At 37.2% G+C, this 18,782-nt stretch overlaps 1 protein-coding gene and 1 pseudogene across 3 annotated transcripts in view; both read left to right on the forward strand.

The window, feature by feature from the left end:
• The window catches only part of AKAP7 (A-kinase anchoring protein 7), a 306,535-nt gene that overhangs the window by 145,761 nt on the left and 141,992 nt on the right, over positions 1-18,782 (forward strand). The gene's annotated exons all lie outside the window — the stretch shown is intronic.
• On the forward strand, positions 1,637-1,755 carry LOC148509442 (5S ribosomal RNA; annotated as a pseudogene).

Raw genomic sequence — 18,782 nt, forward strand, 5'->3', positions numbered from 1 at the left:
GAATGAAAAAAGCAGATTCAGGGACTCAGTCACACACTGATATATAAATGTCACATATCAAGTGTGGCTTCGCATAGCGATTAGATGCATTTTCGGCAAAAAAAAGATGTAAAAAAAACGCCCTGCACTAGCAGAGTCTCACGGGATATGGCGTGCCGAGGGGACTTAGGAGGTATGACACATATGTACCTTATGCTCTCATTTTTGTTGGTATCCATAGGATGGATTGTAGCGCTGTAATTTTTTGCTCTTTAACCTGTTCACAATATATGTGAGATTTATTGACAATATTGATAATTTTGGGTAGTGGTGCTTCCTTTTTTATTTTCCATACTATGTCCGTGTTAGGACAATTGCACTACTCTAACTTACAGTTCCCCATCTTACTATATAGATAATATACAGTATGTGGTTTAGTTTTGTTCTGCTTTCTTGTCTCTTGAATTGGTTTAATTATTCAATCACAGATTTATGTATAACTATTTGCTGATTAGCATAAAATCTACATTATACTGTGTTCAAATTAGTTACACGGTCCGCTAAGCTCTATTTTGCTCAAATCTTTAATAAAAGGTATAGGAAACATTTTTGAAGCCGGCCTAAAATTAAAAATTTGTGATTTAAAGGCACTGATACTCTCATGAGATTATAAATTTAATCTATAAAATCTATTTTCCAACATCCAAAATTAGTTAAAGTGTCCAGTCCAGTTCAAGAAACGGCCCTGGTTTTATAACTACAGTATCATGTCATCAACATGTAGTAGTGTCACATATGAAATTAATCAATGCAGTCTTGTGAAGTAGTTTGTCGCATCTGTATGCAACTAAGACTCATTTTCAAGCGAAAAATATACTTAGCACAAGCCGAGTGAAATTGGATTTGGCGCACTGAAAAGGGCTGTTCGGCTCGACTGCAGCAACCGTGTATGATGACCCTATACACTCTTAAGATTAGCGGCTTTTCTCTGCTTATGATGATATACTAACTGATCATAGTAAAAGATGTACTACTAACGCTGCTACACTCAAACTCTATGTACTTTGAGATTGGTGGCTCCTTTCTGCCTATAAAGATATACTAACATAACATGTACTACTAATACTGTTGTGTTAATTCTATGTATTTTGAGATTGGTGGCTATTTCCCTTCTTTTGCTCAGAAGGATACACTTATTATGAAAGTAACATGTACATAGCAAGTGACGTGTTACTGATATTATTATGCTCAATCTCCTATTTTGTTAAGAGCATTGGCTCTTCTTTATTTACAAGGGTATATTAATTATGAGAAACCGATCCTAATTTTTCTGAACCTATAAACACAAGAATATATAATACTATATACTTTTTTCCAGGCTAATTAATCTCAATAAATTATTGTGAAGATATCTAGTTCAGATTACAGCATTTTAGCAATAATTTTACAGGTTGATAGACTCAACATCTCATATTAATATCTATATAATCATATGTAATGTATTATACTAATTTTCCAACTATTAAAGTATGCTCATGCATTACTTTTCTTGAAATCTGTTTTTTATGAAAAAATTGGACTAAACGTGACAGTCCTACATTTATATTGCTCTGACCATGTGCAAGGGCACTAATCCATCTCTGCTGCGATAATCGCAACCTACAGCCATACTTTACTGAAAGTGCCTAATCTCGTCCGATCTTGGAAGCAATACAGTAATAGGCCTGGCTAGTACTTGTGTGGGAGACCACCTAGGAAGACCAGGTGCTGTAGGTCTATTATAGTGGATGATTGATGGTATAGGATGGCGCATGGTAGAGCACACAAGATATAACTAATTTATGATTATACAAACAGATACCTCACCTATGTAAAATTAATTTCATACTTGTTTCAGTGGAAGGCAGATTCTGTTTAATATTTTCGCCATATCAATTGTGGATGTTTGATTGTAACATCCTAATTCATGATATTAGATACTAATTATTATTATTATCGTTTATTTATATGACGCCACAAGTGTTCTGCAGCGCCTTACAAAGTACAATGTTATTAATATAGATACCTCTTCATTTTATGGCTATTTAATAAAGGTTAAATTTTAAATAGAATTAATCATTACATGAATTTGCATTTTAAAAGTGCCCCAGCAAATAGCCTTGCTTTGTTCATTTTTATCAGTCACAGGTATTTCCTATCTCCAGTCCTCAGGAACCTCTAAAGCTGGCCATATACCAGACCAACTTTCCTGCAACCATACAACTAGTTGGTTGGTGGGAATGAAAATCGGTAATGTATGGGAGCAAATGACAATCAGCCATTTGCTCATAAACACCGGAAAACGGACGTAAGCTGTTGTTCAGACAAGTTCATTAAATCTGTTTGTTTTTCATGTTTTCTGGTGTTTGGGAGCAAATTGCTGATTGTCATTTGCTCCCATACATTACCAGATTTTCATTCCAACCAACTAGTTGGATGGTTGGAGGAAAGTTGGTCTGGTGGATGACCACAGTGCATTTTTCCATTCTCCATGCTGGAGCACAGGTGTTTTCATTACAGACTTATTTAATTTATTTAAAGTTATGATACTTAAATAGTGAAAAAAGCATTTGAACAATATGTAACAGATGATAGTTTCTACTCCCCTAGACTATCTCTCAGATGCTGCTGATTATGCAGGCTGGAATTCAGACTCCACTTCATTGGTTACCTAGCCTTTAAATATATGTGTTGTTTTTTCACTGGTGCTACTGTAGTTGTAGCTTCCTGCTCAGTTTTTTTTAGCTGTTTGACTCAGCTCATTCCTTGAGTCTAATCATGCTGCCTATCCTGATCCTAGAGAATCCGGACAATTCTTCTTTCACAGACTCTGAATTTAGATAAATCTCTGTTGCCTTATCAGGTCTACTTATATATGTTATTTCAGCGTTTATCACCTCTTGACATTGGTGGGGTTTCCCTACCATAGGGAGTGATTCAATTGTTTTGGGCGCCACAATAATTAATATGCATCCAATGTAGCAATTCAATTGTTTTGGGCACCCATTAATTTATAGTGCTTGCTGCAACCAACTAAACAGGGTTTAGCCGAGAATAGCGGCTACATCCGTCTAAAGCACTGGTTAGGGTGCCCTAACTACCATTTAGGTGCCCAAACCACAGACTTTTCAATCATTTCTGCTCGCCTCCTCAGGAGGGGTGAGCAGAAATGCCAGAAGTTGTTCGTGCCTGAACGGAGCAACAATTGAATTACTCCTTTGGGCGCCCGGCACTGATAGCCGCCGGCTCAAACAATTAAATCAGCCCCATAGTGTCATGATCATTATTGTGAGTGTGATACTGCTGTAGAACTTGTTGTCAGAGGCTTTGAACCTTGCTGTTGGTTCTTTGTATTAGATCTGATTTGTGTGTCCCGTATTTATCTATTAGTAATCACATTAACCCTTGATAAGCCTTTACTACCCAGTCATACAGTATTAAATAAGCCCACTTACAAAGCGCAGACCATATAGCTGTCAATTAGATCCCCCACCTCTGAGCCCCATACTATAGTTGTTGCACAAACAGCTATGGAGGTCACAGTTAAGGGGTCCCAGTCATTTCATCTGCTATAAAGGACCCTGCTTTGCTCTTCTAATCATGTGGCAGAAAAGTACATGTTCACTGAACCCATGTTTGTGGTTTAAATAAAACCCTATTTTTATATCCTTTACATAGAACTTTTTGTGTTATCCTTGTTTACCATGCACTTTAAAGAAAATGTTTCTACATTTACAGAGAACAAAGAATTTCTATTCTGTTTATGTCAGCAATTGAAATCTTGTATCAACGCATTTAGGAGTTCCAGCCAATCTTGCATACTTCTGTGCATATGTGAACCAGCTTTACTATCTTTAACTTAGTTAAAAATGCTTTAGTTAAATAATAAAGCATTTTTTGTTTACAGATGTGTCCACATACATCTAGCCTCCTTGCACGTTTAACAGCCCTTTCAGTTGCGCCATCCCGTGGCACAACTCGGTGAGGCTGAGCTTCTTTTTGTGCGACTTTATCCCTTAAAATGTGTCTTAATTGCGAAGTGATGCGACTAGTATGCACAAGTAGCTTCTGCTGATTATTATGATATGCGGCATTCCTATATTCTGTGTGTGACTGGTTGTATCTGCATGCAAAATGTTACGTTACAGTGTCACAGCCGCTGACACTGTCGCATAGCATTTCGCATGCAGATACATATCATGGCCATCTTGGTCAGAACTTGCGCAGCCTTGGGCATTCTTTAGACATGCAGAGCTGCATATGCACTCGCAGTGCTAATTTATGTACGCCCATGTAACAGTGTTTAAATGGACAGATCACCCCCAAACGCTGACAACCTGTCACTCACTCTGCAATGGATTCCTATGTGCATCCGTGGTCTCTGCACATGCGCAGTGCGGCTTATACGCATGTGCGATGGCAAACAATTGGTTGATTGCGTGCGTGATCGCCTTTGCATCCGTCTCTGAATTAGGCCCAATATGTGAGATAATGTTTGAATTATTAACCATCCTTAAAAAGAGCGGATGACAGGGCTAAGATGCTTTTGCATCTATAAGCTGCATTCTCCCCACAATGTTTGAATGAGTCTTTAGGACTCCAGTGTCTCCTGCAATTGACCTTGTTTTAGAACCATACATTGTATCATGTTTTTCTTTCCTGAGTCTATGGGGTAAATGCAGCTATGAGACATCGTCGAGTCCCAACCGTGACTTCCTGATGTTTTAAAATAGCATTCTTTTAATAAGCAAATTCAACCTGGTTTTGTCTATTAAAAGACTACTACTTTAAAATCCCAGGAAGTCTCGTACGGGACTCGCCGATGTCTCAAAGCCGCAGCCTATTACATTTACATAGATATGTCTACAAACTGCTTGGAGGTACTGCATGCAAGCTTGCAGGACCCGTTCTGCACATGTGCAGAATAGGTCATGTGTATGAGCAGACCTTCTGCCATCGTAAATCTAACCATCGGGATTACGTACATATCTGAATCAGGCCCAACGTGGGTCAACAGCTGGCAATCGGGAGTCCAATCATGACACACAGCCCAAATGCGCAGAGACCACCCTAGATACAGACTCTTTGGTGATTTTTCTACTTCTGCAAGTGACAACAAACCTACTACTTCCATCACACTGTATATCCATCCTTTAGACAGGCGCACAAGGCAAAACTGGTTATCCCAAATGTAAGCCAAAAAAGAGGACAGGGCAAAACCAACTTAGTTTTCAACATCTTCAAGACTTTTTTGACTCCAGAAACAGGTCCTTAGTAAAAGAGCAACATTTTTACCCACTGATCATTTTGACTCCTTTCAATGGAATGTGGAGTCCTTTAAATAACATAAGATTAAGGACTTTTTTTAGGGCCGTTCTATGACACTCACAAATGCCGTTAGTGACTCATTGGTGGGGGGGCGATTCAATTGTTTGCGATGTTGAATAGCCCTAGGAAGGTGCACTGTTATATCAGTGCACCGTCAGACCACCTTTTCTGTGTTTTTTTCAAGTTAATCTTGTAGTTGGTGGAACCCCACCATGAAACTATTTATGTGATTGATTTCTATTGGAGGGCGATCGATCAGAAGCTGTCGTTAACTTGCCCTTCTTTTCATTACTTTAGTACTGAACAGCAGAATTTAAAACATCCTCTAAAGGTATATAGCATATACCAGTCTGCCCAGCTATTTTGTTGCTCATGGCGTGCCGTGAGTCACGCCATGGACTTGTGGCGTGGCGTGCAGGCCTCTGAGTCGCGCCATGGACTGTGGCATACTGTGGTATTCTTCAACGAAGGATATGCTATGGCATGTAATACAGTGCTTAACCGCTGGGTAGCGAGTGCTCCACTGTTGTAATTGCATTTAATACAGTGCTTAACCGCTGGGTGGCGAGTGCTCCACTGTTGTCATTTGTACTGAATGCCTTGTACTGAATGCCATACTGTTAAACTTACAGTAAATTGGATGGATATCACATTCACAGCATTTGCATGTTCACACAACCAATACTGTATTTTTAATGTCACATAATGTACGGTACATACAGTACAGTACTGTACCGTACAGTAAGATCTTATAACAGGATGCAAATCACTGCACATACTGTACCTGTACAGTATTGTACATACGGTGCAGTAACTGAACAGTAGAGAAGTTGCCCGAGTTGTTATCACGGTATAACCGATACTGTAGATTAATGAGATGCACGCACAGCTTTCACTGAGATGGGATGAATTACAGTATGACAATTTTTTTTTTAATTAAAAACAGCAGCGGGAGGAGTGCACAAGGATGAGGCCGCTCTGCGGTTCACTGTAGCTGTCGTGTGGGCTAGTGGTTAGGTGATCACTTTGGTAGAATTATGGTCCCGGGTTCGATCCCTGGAAAAGAATATACCGTACCGTATACTGTATATTTTTTTTTATTGGCACTGTCTGCTCTGCACACTATAGTGAAACTGCTTTAGTAGTGTTGTACTGTAATACTGTAGTGTTGTTGTTTAAAAGGCTGCTTAAAAGTAAGACATTACAAACTGATTGTGTGTTTAAATAGTGCAAAACTTTCGTCAATGTCTGCGCTGTGGTGGCTGTCTGCTTCGAGGGGTTGCAATGGGATTTCATGCGCATGCCCAGTGGAGGGGTTACAATGGGATCTGTAGCGCCAAGAGAGGGCTCTGTATTTCAAACTGTGCCTAAAACGCAAACATGCGACAATGCAGATGCGGTCTCGACCTTACACACTATAGCGACGTCTCTTGGACTGTGTCTGAGAGTGGTTTCTGTCTGGGAGAGAGCTCTCTGTGTTCAAAGCTGACTGTGCGTTTGAAGCGCAAAATAGCGTTGCATTGCAAACTTATGACAATGGTGATGCTCTTCCAACCTTGCACACTAAGTACGGTAGTAGTGGGATCTGTATGAGAGAGAGCTCTCTGTATTACACGGTTGGCGCTATGGTGGCTGTCAGCCATCTGCGATGGATTAGAAATGGAGGGGGTACCTGTACAATGGGATCTGTGGCGCCAAGCCATACGCCATGTAGCGCTATGCCATGGCGTATGGAAGATCATCACTGAGCATGCGCAGTTGGTTGGCTGTATTACTGCAGTCGGTATGCTGTTGAATTTCCATCTCTGGCGGGCGCATGCCCAGTAGGAGGGTTGCGATGGGATTTCTGGCGCATGCCCAGTGGGCCGAGAGTCATACACAGTGCATCAGGTCCCTTCCCCCAAAGCAAGCAAGAGCCTCTCATTACCATAATAATGGATGCTTTGTTAATCCATTTAGTGTAAGCAGTCAGCTCTGCACTAGTGTCCTGAAAAATGCTACGAATAGTGACCATTGCCAAGGACACCATCCCCCGTCTGCTAGGACAACTAGTGTGCCGCTATGAATTTGCCTGTACTGTATATTAAAAACTGACGGTGCCATTGAATTTTGCACCACACAATAGTGATTTCATAACTGCAGAAACTGGTAGTGAATGGACTGTATAGAATGAGAGACATGGCTCTGTATCTCAAACTGTGCGCCTAAAACGCAAAACGCAAACATGCGACAACGCAGATGCGGTCTCGGCCTTACACACTATAGTGACGTCTCTTGGACTGTGTCTGAGAGTGGTTTCTGTCTGGGAGAGAGCTCTGTGTTCAAAGCTGAAATAAAGATACTTGGCGCTGATCTTATTATTAATATGCACTGAAACTGCTGCTCTCTACATAGGTAGTCTACTCAAACTCCCTTTTTAAGACAAAAAAATGCAAAATAGAAAAAAGAAAGCGCTGATTCAGCTGAGTAAGAATAATATATTTAATATACCTCTATTGGTTCTAAAAAAAAAATTTTCTTTCTTTTTAAAAAAAAAAAAAAAAAAATATTTGCAACCGTATAAAGTATACACCAGCCTACAATAAAATCAATAATCCACATATAACATACAATCTCTCTATACTTTAGCATAAAAGATTTTTTGATATACACATAACCTTTCAGTCTGCTGAAAGTAGTAAGTATTCCTTCAGCAGCATAACATCCACTGTTCAATAAATAGATACAATTGTATCAATAATAAACTAAAAATCAAATTGATACATAGTGAATAAATATGTTGCTTCCTAGATTTTTCTAGGCAGTATGTTGTTTCAGACTATCAGCAGTCTCAATTTAAATACAATTGTAACAAAAACACCTATGTAGGTACTAGGCAGTATATTATTTCAGACTGTCCTCAGTCTTGATTTCAAACATATCCTTAATTGTAGAGGAAATATGAAAGCTCTTTTAGACCCTCAACGGTCTTAATTGATATATAGTCCTTTTAAAACAGTTTGTTTAATCCCTTCAGCAGGATTTTGCTCTGCTGTTGACGAGTTTATTTAAATCACAATCTCGTTCATAGGCCTTTAGGAAATAAACACAGTCAGGGAGTTCCTCTTAATTGTGGTGAGTTATACTCTCAATTTCATATTCCACATGGCCATGTAATGTATAAAGAGGGTTATACAGTCAGGTCCATAAATATTGGGACATTGATAGAATTTTCAGATTTTGGCTTCTATTCACCACCACAATGGTTTTGAAATGAAACAAACAAGATGTGCTTTAACTGCAGACTTTCAGATTTAATTTGAGAGTAATTACATCCAAATCGGGTGAACGGTGTAGGAGTTACAACAGTTTCAATATGTGCCTCCCACTTTTTAAGAAACCATTGTAATTCCTACACCTTTCACCTGATTTGGATGTAATTACCCTCAAATTAAATCTGAAAGTCTGCAGTTAAAGCACATCTTCTTTGTTTCATTTCAAAGCCATTGTGATGGTGAATAGAGGCCAAAATATGAAAATTCTGTCAATGTCCCAATATTTATGGACCTGACTGTATATATAAAAAAAAAAAATTTTTTTTATAAACTTCTCTTTACCGGGATAGACTGGAGGTCTTTCAGCATTCAGCTTGCTTCGGCTACACGCCTTCGCTGGTCGTGCTGTTACACCTGTATAGTGTCCAGATAGCCACCTCCGTACTTATTAGAAATCCTCCGCATAAGTAGCCCTCTGCGGCTTACCTCGGTGTTGGTAATTTATCTCTGTGGGTACCCTTCAGAGTGGAATTTTCAATATATATGGAGCTGTATTTGCCGGCGTCTCTGCAACAAATAAGAGCTGTATTTGCCGGCGTCTCTGCAACAAATAAAACGCGTTTCTCTGCCTAGCTGTTAGCGGCTTTCTCAGTCAGTTTAATTATGCACTGCCACACACTCCTTTTATCCGTCTCTTGGAGGTGTGCGCATGCGCTCTTTCTTTATTATTTCTTTATCCTTTCTCCACACCTAATTTATATTTCACCTGTGTGACTCAGATCAGGTATACCAAAACCCTTATATACCCTTTATAATCCAAAGGTTCTTCATTATATTACAATATAATAAAAAATAAATATACATATATATATATAAAAAATATAAATAATTAAATAATTACAAAAATATATAAATATACACAATAATTGATAATCTCCATAAGGGATGAATGTCATGGTGGAATACATTTTAATTTAAAATTGAAATTGTTAATCTACATATATAAAAAGAAAAAAATTACCTCTATTGTAAAAATAGTAAATGTTAAATACATAAGACCTATACTCTAATAGCCTATGATAGACTCAAAGTTGGTAATAGAAAAAACAAAACACATGCATATAGAAACCTCCATGGTTTCAGAGTAATATTAACCATATCATACCTAGATATTATTGACAGGTAAGCATACTTCAAATACCTTACCCAGAGAAGGATATGGAATCATGAACTATAAATATCCCTAATGCACCACCTAGCCCAAAGGGTCCTTTGATCCTATATGGCACATCAAGGAATTTGATGTCATTTTATAGATCTTCATCTAATAGACGTTGTTTAGTTCTATCGTTTCGTTTAAATCGTCCGGATATAGAGTACCCAGTTGGTATATCCAGAAAGCTTCTCTTTTGCAGAGACGACTAAATCTGTCACCTCCTCTCACTGTAATATTAATCTGTTCAATCCCAGTAATACTAATATCTTTATGTGAGGAATCTTTACAGTGAACAAAATGACTAGAGAGGGGATGAGTTTTTATTCCTTTACATATATTTCTCCAATGTTCCATAAATCTAGTGTTAAATTTGCGAGTAGTACTTCATACATATTGTTTTCCACAATTACACTGTATTACATAAACTACATAAGATGATTGACAATTTATAAATTCCCTAATAGGGAATTTTTTCTTATATACAAATGACATACATTCAGTTGTTTTTGTTTTGTGTGAAGGCACGTATTACATCGAGTTCTTCCACATTTGTGAAAGCCCAATGGTTTTATAGGTAACAAGGTATTCATATTGTCAATATTTTTACCTTCCGCCCTTCCGAAGTGACTATGTACAACACTAGATTTTAAATTATCGGACCTTCTAAAAATCACCTTTCCTTCTAAATAAACTTGAACTTTTAATACTGTATCCACTTTTAAAATTGCTGAATTCCTCTTTATGACAGATCTAATTTCTTGTTCACAATTATTAAATTTAGTGATAAATAATGCTGATCTATCACTAGTGGGATTTCCCTTAATACTTTCTTCTCTCCTTTTTCTCCTTGTTCTCCATAGAGAACCAAGTAGATCTCGTCTATCTAATAATTTAACCTCCTCTAAGGCTTTTTCCAGAATACCCACTGGATATCCTTATTCTCTAAAGGATCTGAACAATGTTTGTACTTGTCTCTCAAATGCTTCTTCTGTAGAACAGTTCCTCCTGATTCTCATAAACTGTCCTTTTGGTATGTTCTTTTTCCATACCCTTGCATGTGAACTGCCGTAATTGAGGTATCTATTCTGGTCTACTGGTTTCACATATGTCTCTGTGTCCAGTTTGCCATCTCGAATCTTGATTGCAATATCCAGGAAACTAATTTCTTGAGTGCTAATGTGATGTGTAAATTTTAAACCAAATGAATTGTGATTTAATTTATCAATAAAACATTCTAACAAAGAAACCTCCCCATTCCAAATAATAAAAAGGTCATCTATAAACCTCCCATAATAGACCAGGTTCGCCCCGAATTCGCCACCCCACATATGCTCCTCCTCGAGGCGTCCCATGTAGAGATTCGCGAAACTCGGAGCGAACTAGGTCCCCATAGCTGTACCTTTCAGCTGTAAATAAAAATGGGAATTAAATATGAAATAATTATGTTTTAATATAAAATCAATAGATCGTACGATAAAGTCACGTAGGGAAGCCGTGATATTTTTATCATGTTCAAGATAGTATTCCACTGCTTCTAAACCTTGATTATGGGGAATGTTCGAATATAATGCAAAAAATAAAAAGTGGGTACCTTGGGGTGTGTATTAAATAAAAAATTAAATGTTTCTCTGGTTATTGCGCCATCCATCAGAGCTTCATCAATAAGATTCCTAAGTTTAAGCTGATAAAGGGAGGTGGGATTATGATCTAATTTAGTGTAGAACACTGGATCATGTAACTGCCTACTTGCTTCCACCAAGTAGTCCGCAGTATTCATTATCACAATCCCACCTCCCTTATCTGCCGGTTTTATTATTATTTCCCTATCCGAATACAGAGTTTTTAGGGCTTTTCTTTCCCCTCTTTTTAGATTATCCTTCCTTTTACTTTTTTCTGCTTTTTCACATATCTTTTTAAAATCATTCATTGTATTGCTATAAAAAGCTTCAACAAAATGACCTCTGTATTGGGATGGATAAAACTCTGTTTTGTTTCTAAATCTATTCCTTTGTTCCACATCAAATATTTTAACTTCCTTTTCTATCTCTATTGTTTCCTCATCTTGTAGGGATTCCAATATTTCTAACATAATTTTATCATTTTCATCAAGAAGTATTGGATCTCCTTTTATTTGTGATTGTTTTGAGGCTTTTAACGCAAAATACCTCTTTCTACTTAAAGTTCTTATGTATTTATTCAAATCAATAAAGAGAGTGAATAGGTTGGGTTTAGTTACAGGAGCAAAGGTTAGGCCCTTTTCTAGAAGTTTTTTTTCCTCATCATTTAGATCTCTATTTGATAAGTTAAAAATTCCCTTACCTTTTTCTTTATTTATCTTACACATAGGTTCTTCTGTGGGTTTTCTCCTGCCTCCCCTTGAGCCTCTGGTTCTTTTTCTCTTATTCTTTTTAGAGGCCCCTTTGGGCTTCCCCTTATTCCCATCCTTGCGTATTGTTGCCTCCCTAAAAAATGTGACCTATTAAAGGGGGATCCAATTTCTTCATCAGACTCCGATTTTCTATACCCCATCCTGTTTTTCCATTCTGGTGTATATTGTTCACCATCCGAGTATTGGTCCAATACTTCATACTTATTTTTATGTACAAATCCCCAATCTTTTGGTTCTCTCTCCCTATTATTATAATTTCTATTTTTGTAGTTAAAACTTCTCTTAACATATCCAGTTTTATTATTTTGATGGAATCTTTTATGGAATTTAAAATCTTCACAGGGGTTTTTTTGTATATTGCTAAACCTCCTATTATATTGTCTCTCTTCTCCTTTTTGATAGTCTGTCACGTCTCTATTCATTTTTTGTTCTTTTCTCAAAATTAAAGTTTGTTCAAATTCTTCTATTTTTTTATTTACTTTTAAGTCTCAGCGTTATTTATCACTAAATTTAATAATTGTGAACAAGAAATTAGATCTGTCATAAAGAGGAATTCAGCAATTTTAAAAATTGATACAGTATTAAAAGGACAAGTTGATTTAGAAGGAAAGGTGATTTTTAGAAGGTCCGATAATTTAAAATCTAGTCTTGTACATAGTCACTTCGGAAGGGCGGAAGGTAAAAATATTGACAATATGAATACCTGTTACCTATAAAACCATTGGGCTTTCACAAATGTGGAAGAACTCGATGTAATACGTGCCTTCACACAAAACAAAAACAACTGAATGTATGTCATTTGTATATAAGAAAAAATTCCCTATTAGGGAATTTATAAATTGTCAATCATCTTATGTAGTTTATGTAATACAGTGTAATTGTGGAAAACAATATGTATGAAGTACTACTCGCAAACTTAATACTAGATTTATGGAACATTGGAGAAATATATGTAAGGGAATAAAAACTCATCCCCTCTCTAGTCATTTTGTTCACTGTAAAGATTCCTCACATAAAGATATTAGTATTACTGGGATTGAACAGATTAATATTACAGTGAGATGAGGCGACAGATTTAGTCGTCTCTGCAAAAGAGAAGCTTTCTGGATATACCAACTGGGTACTCTATATCCGGACGGTTTAAACGAAACGATAGAACTAAACAACGTCTATTAGATGAAGATCTATAAAATGACATCAAATTCCTTGATGTGCCATATAGGATCAAAGGACCCTTTGGGCTAGGTGGTGCATTAGGGATATTTATAGTTCATGATTCCATATCCCTCTCTGGGTAAGGTATTTGAAGTATGCTTACCTGTCAATAATATCTAGGTATGATATGGTTAATATTACTCTGAAACCATGGAGGTTTCTATATGCATGTGTTTTGTTTTTTCTATTACCAACTTTGAGTCTATCATAGGCTATTAGAGTATAGGTCTTGTGTATTTAACATTTATTATTTTTACAATAGAGGTAATTTTTTTCTTTTTATACATGTAGATTAACAATTTCAATTTCAAATAAAAATTTATTCCACCATGACATTCATCCCTTATGGAGATTATCAATTATTGTGTATTTTTATATATTTTTGTAATTATTTAATTATTTTTATTTTTTATATATATTTTTTTTTTATTTTTTATTATTATATTGTCATATTGCATTTTTGGTGATTATATACATATATATAGATATAAGTCATGTCTGTTTTGAATATCTTCATTGATTTGAATAGGTCTGAAAGAAGGTAACTATGATTCAATTGATACTAAAAAAGAGGTAGAAGATACAGAATATACGATTTAACAATTATTTTGCTTAATAAACATACTTTCCAATAAACATAATGAAGACTAATTAAAAATGAACATCATGAATATCCTCCTCATTATGAGTAATATAATGAAGAGCCTTTGGATTATAAAGGGTATATAAGGGTTTTGGTATACCCGATCTGTGTCACACAGGTGAAATATAAATGAGGTGTGGAGAAAGGATAAAGAAATAATAAAGAAAGAGCGCATGCGCACACCTCCAAGAGACAGATAAAAGGAGTGTGTGGCAGTGCATAATTAAACTGACTGAGGAAGCCGCTGACAGCTAGGCGGAGAAACGCATTTTATTTGTTGCAGAGACGCCGGCAAATACAGCTCTTATTTGTTGCAGAGACGCCGGCAAATACAGTTCCATATATATTGAAAATTCCACTCTGAAGGGTACCCACAGAGATAAATTACCAACACCGAGGTAAGCCGCAGAGGGCTACTTATGCGGAGGATTTCTAATAAGTACGGAGGTGCCTATCTGGACACTATACAGGTGTAACAGCATGACCAGTGAAGGCGTGTAGCCGCAGCAAGCTGAATGCTGAAAGACCTCCAGTCTATCCCGGTAAAGAGAAGTTTATAAAAAAAATTTTCATTTTTTTATATATATAACCCTCTTTATACATTACATGGCCATGTGGGATATGAAATTGAGAGTATAACTCCCTGACTGTGTTTATTTCCTAAAGGCCTATGAAGGAGATTGTGATTTAAATACACTCGTCAACAGCAGAGCAAAATCCTGCTGAAGGGATTAAACAAACTGTTTTAAAAGGACTATATATCAATTAAGATCGTTGAAGGTCTAAAAGAGGTTTCATATTTCCTCTACAATTAAGGATATGTTTGAAATCAAGACCGAGGACAGTCTGAAATAATATACTGCCTAATACCTACATAGGTGTTTTTGTTACAATTGTATTTAAATTGAGACTGCTGATAGTCTGAAACAACATACTGCCTAGAAAAATCTAGGAAGCAACAGATTTATTCACTATGTATCAATTTGATTTTTAGTTTATTATTGATACAATTGTATCTATTTATTGAACAGTGGATGTTATGCTGCTGAAGGAATACTTACTACTTTCAGCAGACTGAAAGGTTATGTGTATATCAAAAAATCTTTTATGCTAAAGTATAGAGAGATTGTGTTGTGGGCCCATTATTGTATGTTATATGTGGATTATTGATTTTATTGTAGGCTGGTGTATACTTTATACGGTTGCAAATATTTATTTTTTGTTTTTTTAAAAAAGAGAAAGAAAATTTTTTTTTTAGAACCAATAGAGGTATATTAAATATATTATTATTACTCAGCTGAATCAGCGCTCTCTTTTTTCTATTTTGCATTTCTGTGTTCAAAGCTGACTGTGCGTTTGAAGCGCAAAATAGCATTGCATCGCAAACTCATGACAATGGTGATGCTCTTCTAACCTTGCACACTAAGTACGGTAGTAGTGGGATCTGTATGAGAGAGAGCTCTCTGTATTACACGGTTGGCGCTATGGTTGCTGTCAGCCATCTGCGATGGATTATAAATGGAGGGGGATCTGTGGCGCCAAGCCATACGCCACAGTAATTCACTAAAGTTTCCAAGTCTGGGACAGCATTGCCATTGACGCAAGTTTGTGCTCTAGAGCACAGTCAGTTTGTAATACAGACACTTCCCTCCAAACAAAGTCCACTACTGTAGCACTTTCTGAAGTCATGAATTTACTGTTGTGTATACTGTAAGTCTCGGACAGTGCAGAATGGCACAAGTGTGAAAATTCAACAGTACTGTAGCAATACAGACAACTGGGCATGCGCCATGGCATAGCGCTACTTGGTTTATGGCTTGGCTCCACTGGACATGCGGAACACATTCCATTGTCATTGCAACCCGTCCACTGGGCATGCGCTGACATTGACGCAATTTTGCGGTTTAAACGCACAGTCAGTTTGTTATACAGAGACCATGCTCTTTAACAGAGCCCATTACCACTTGATGGTCATAAAAAATCACTATAATGTCCACGTCTGGATCAGCGCCGGCATTGATGCAAATTTGCGTTCTAGGGTACAGTACTGTTTGTACAATAATACCGTAAAAATCCTATTTTCGCTGTTTGACTCCCGATGCACTGGGCATGCGCTCCACATGTACTGTATTGAATACTGAATATTTTAAGTGAAGATTTTAAAAATAATTAAAAAAAACATATTTTCAAGGTCTCAAACCCAAGGAACAAGAAGAGGGGAGGCCACACGCTTCTCCCATTACTAGAGTTCTGTAGTTTGTAAAGTAATGAAACCTCTACAATGTCTAAGTCTGGGACAGTGCCGACAGTACTTACATTTGCGCAAACACAATATGATTTCAACCGCACAGTCAGTGGGTAATACAGAGCTTAATGATTTCAAACTTTATTAGACATTCTCCTACCGCTTTATTATACCGTACATTCCTAATTCCATGTGGAAAACGCTGTAATACTGTATAGTGTACCGAATCACCGCTTCTGTCAACCAATCATCGAGCGGTGATACAGAACATACCGTACGGTACATTGGAAATCACACGCATGCGCTATGTAGTTTAGGAAAAGTGACACCTGGTGGGCAAAATGTTGTATTACACGTAATGAAATCAGATGCATGCGCTATGTAGTTTAGGAAAAGTGACATCTGGTGCGCAAACTGTTGTATTACACGTAATGAAATCAGACGCATGCGCTATGTAGTTTAGGAAAAGTGACATCTGGTGGGCAAAAAGTTGTATTACACGTAATGACTTTTTTCATTACTAAACTTTCTTTGTGGCGCGACTCATGGCGTGGTATGTGGCGCGCCATGCGTGGTGTGAGAGATAATGCTGTGATGCCACGTTATAGCTGGGCACATCGGTATAGCACCATATATTGCTGAAATTGTAAACTACTAACATGGTGAAAATATGCAATGGCCAGCAGTGCACAGTCTGGGAAACACTGTAATGTACAGTTTTCTGAATTTATATTCCTTAAAACTATACATTTTTTAATAAACACATATATCTTGTGTACGTCTGCCCGTGTATACCAGCGATATGTTGTTCACAGACATCATGTCAGGTGTGCTGCACAGCCGATGCCCAATATATCTGCAGATATATTGGGGCATCGTGCTGTGTGTACGGACGGTCTACCGACCGCAAGTACACATGCAGTGAAGGCTGCGGGGAGGGGGTGTGACACGCCAGTGGACAGAAGACAGATGATGGTTTTTCGTATGTATGAACAACTATCATCTGCAGATTTATCTGTAAAGTGTGTACCCAGATTAGGCAGAGTCTAATATATTGTTCCAGACTTGTGTTGCTTGGTTGGCAAATCGAGAGCGACAGGATTGTTAATTGAATTTAAGGACTATTAGCAATCCGGTGATGGATTTAAGGTAATAAGTATTGTGTGCTCTAGGGGTGATGGCTTGTCAAATTGTCTATAGAATGTTTTATGGTTGACAGGCAAAGTGAACACCTCTCCAGGATCCCATGTTCATCCAAAAACAATCTGATATCATGTTTCAATGGTTTGTACTATAGTCCTAATGCAAAACATTTGTATATACAAAATAAGCGATAGCTACCCAGCCACATACCCAGAATATTATATTTGGAGATCGGGGTTGGAGTTTCATACCTCCCACCGCGACCCATTTTAAGAGGGACAAAATGCTCTATTCTTGGACTTCTCTCTTAATTTATGATTGCTGTCATCTGTCATCATTTAACTAGTTCAACACAGGTGACAGCAATCATAAATTAAGAGGGAAGTCCAGTAAAGCTGGCCACACCTAAAGATTCTCTGTCCAGCCAGCCAACTAGTAAATTGGTTGGAATGAAAATCTGGTAAAATATGAAAGCAAATGACAATCAGCAATTTGTTCCCATACGCTGGAAAATGGACCAAAACTGTTATTTGAACAAATTGTTTAGATGAAACATTTAACAAACTTGTCTGACGACCATTTTCATCTGTTTTCTGGCATTTAGGAGCAAATTGCTAAATATCATTTACTCCCATACGTTACCAGATTTACATTCCAACCAATCAACTAGTTGGCTGGTTGGATGTAAGTTGGTCTAGTGTGTGGCCAGCTTAACAGTGCATTTTGTTCTAAACGGTAGCTCTGGTAATGGACAACCCAAAGTGTTCATTATATTAATTGGTAATTGATGTGGTGCTATACAGCATCACATGCTTTATGTTACTAATAGGTTCCTGAAGACTAGTGGGCTCAAAAAAATAGTGACCTTACAAAATGCAGTATTTTGATAAAAGAGTAGTATGCAGCTCTAGATGGTCCTACTTGCCTAATGTGTTTTATTCTGCTGGTTTCTGAGGTACTTAAGACCATTAATAGCACCACTTAGTTTAGATCTCAACCACAATACATCCTTAAATTAGTATGATTCAATGAGTAACCCAGGAAAGGTGAGCGGAAATTAACTGGGTACAGAATTTGCTCTTTTTTACAGCCTTGACAATAAAATCAAGGAGAACTAGAATTTATTTGCATTCATTCAAGGCTATTCACACTCTTTTACATTTGCATACTGCAAAGTCCTTTACAATTTGTTTATGAAACAACATGTGTCATGCAGGTTAATAATAAACCAATTTTAAATTACAGTACACTTGTCATTGACATACTGTAGACAAAGCAATGTACATTTCTATGTAATCACAATTGATATGAAACCAGCCTCCACATCCTTT

The sequence above is a fragment of the Taudactylus pleione genome, unplaced genomic scaffold (genome assembly GCF_031769625.1).
Source record: "Taudactylus pleione unplaced genomic scaffold, aTauple2 ptg000326l, whole genome shotgun sequence".
Lineage (NCBI taxonomy): Eukaryota > Metazoa > Chordata > Amphibia > Anura > Myobatrachidae > Taudactylus > Taudactylus pleione.